The sequence below is a fragment of the Tenrec ecaudatus genome, chromosome X (genome assembly GCF_050624435.1).
Source record: "Tenrec ecaudatus isolate mTenEca1 chromosome X, mTenEca1.hap1, whole genome shotgun sequence".
NCBI lineage: Eukaryota > Metazoa > Chordata > Mammalia > Afrosoricida > Tenrecidae > Tenrec > Tenrec ecaudatus.
Genome location: NC_134548.1, coordinates 21,259,795 through 21,262,457, shown reverse-complemented (window position 1 = coordinate 21,262,457; position 2,663 = coordinate 21,259,795).

The following is a 2,663-nucleotide window of genomic DNA, read 5'->3' as shown; positions in this document are numbered from 1 at the left end:
TAGTGACAGGTGCACAAATAAAAATTCTCCCGATGAAAGCGATTTCAGAAAAATAAAAACAGAGATGAAAACGACTTGAAACATTTTTACCGGCATTACATAGAAAATTGTTATCAAGGAATTAAATTGCGTTTGCTCAGGAAACTATGCTCTTTGTAAAATTGCACCAACGTTGGTAGCATTCTGATGGAAATGTTTGCACTCAACACAGAGAGCCACAATGTCCTAAGGCTGAACATAAGAGAAGGTCAAAACATTGTGTTCTCGGGTTGCTGCCGGGGAAAAATGAAGAGGATTTGTGCCAGGGGACCTTGCATGGATAAATGCGGAGTGGAAACACATATGGACTGCTTTGGGAATGATGAATTCCTCACTGACAGGAGTATGGGAGCAGATGTCAAGCCCCCAAAATCATATTCATGATTCTTTGTTAAAAGAGGACAGGAGAAAAATTGTATCTTACAGTCCCCAGGGAAATGCCTCCCAATGCGTTCCTAAAATACCCCATGGCCTTATAGGAAAAAAAAGCACTGATACGAATGATATATAGACGACACAGCATAAAATGGCAAACAGCCTTGAAAATAAGCTTCAGATAAATGGAGTTCAGTGGAGAAAAACATAGCCTTGCTTCAGTTTATACTCCGGCTTCCTTTCTTGAAAGAGAAGAATAACAGAAGGTTTTACTTTTTCTTTTTTTCACGTGCATTGTTTTTGCTCCATCACCTGTGTTGACTCAGCTTCTGGCGTTTGCTAACTAGAGCTCTGGGCATTCCTTTCTTGATTCCAAGGAGCAATCCTGTGAGGCAGACAACTTTGTTACTGACTTTTGGTCCTTGTCCCCTCCCCTGCCTGTTGACTTTTTACACGGAGGCAGAGAGAGAGAGCAAGTCTGGTCCTCAACTACACAGAGTAAGCACAAACTGACTGTCGTATCAAGCATAGTCTCACTGATTGGAGGAGGACAGGGATATACACCTGTTTTACCTACTGCCGTTGGCTTCCAGCACTGGAAAACAAAATGGTGAGTGGAGGGATGACACCATCAGAATATAAGGAAAAGCTTATTAGGCACTGATAAGACAGCTGAAATTTGTGCCCATCAATTTGTCCATTTTCCAACTGCAGATTTATCAAGGGGGTGGCGCCACTACTCAAATGGGCAAAACTCAAAAACCAAACTCACTGCCATTGCTCGAGTTGATTCTGACTCATAGGGATCCTGTAAAGTTGGGCCTAAAGGTAGCTCACAGACTTCGTTGACATACACCGCATTTGGAAGGGTCTTCTTTTATTTACATAGAAATAACAAGAAAGGCCTGAAGTTAAACAAACAGTCATCTAGCAGAGAAGCAACAAGCTCACATGGAAGAAGCACACCACCCTGTGAGATCAGGAGGTGTCTATGGGATCAGGTAACAGGCACTAGAAGGCCCCCAAAACAACAATAACAAAAAAAACCCTATTGTTGAGAATGAGGGCAGTCAGAGCAGAGACCCCAAACCCATCTGTAGACAATAGGATATCCCTCACAGAAGGGTCACAAGGAAAGGGATGAGCCAACCAGGGCACAGTATAGCACAGATGAAACACACAATATTCCGCTGGTTCCTTGAGGCTTCCTCACCCCTCACTATCATGACCTCAGGCCTACCGTTCAGTTCTGGCTAGACAGGAGCATGTACACTGGTACAGATAAGAACTCACGACACACGGAACCCAGATCAGATAACTCCCCCAGGAACAGAAATGGGAATAGTGATACCAGGAGAGTAGGGGGAAGGAGGAACCAATCCCAATGATTGACTTACAACCTCCCCCTGCCACAGGGGGATGAATAATAGAAACATGGGTGAAGGGAGACAGTAGCTGGTGTAAGATATGAAAACAATAATTATTTATAAGTTATAAAGGGGTCATGAGAGTGGGAAGGGACATGGGAAGGAAATAAGAGGTGCCGCTATCAAAGGCTGAAATAGAAAGTAAATATTTAGAAAATGATGATGACAAAATATGTACAAATATGCTTGATACAATTGATGCATAGGATGTTATAAGAGCTGTAGAAGCTCCCAAGAAATGATGTTTTTAAAAAAATAAAGAAAAAGAAAAAAGAAAACAACATAGAATCTACAAATAAACATTGTAGGATTAAAAAAAAAATAGAAGACTCAGGGGAAGGATATATTTTTGAAAACAATTTGCTTTTAGATCCAGAAGAAAAAGTCAAATTATTTGGACTTTTCAGAAGATTGCAAATAATCGTGACCTTTGGACATGGGTAAAAGAGGATGTGGAACAAAGGATATTATTGCTGATGTCAGATGGATCTTGATAAAAAGCAGAGAATAGCAGAAAGATGTTTACTTGGGTTTTATTGACGACAAGGCCATTCAATTGTGTGGGTCAAAAAAACTATAGGTGACCTTGAGAAGTTTGAGAATTCTAGAATACTTCATTGTGCCCATGCACAACTTGTACATGGATCAAGAGGCAGCTGTATGAGCAGGGTTTAAGATGGGGAAAGATGTGCAGCAGGGTGGGATCCTCTAGCCCAGTGGTTCTCAACCTTCCTCATTCAGCGGCCCTTTCATACAGTTCCTCATGTGATGGTGACCCCCTAACTATAACATTGTTTTCTCTTTGTTTCCATAACATTATTT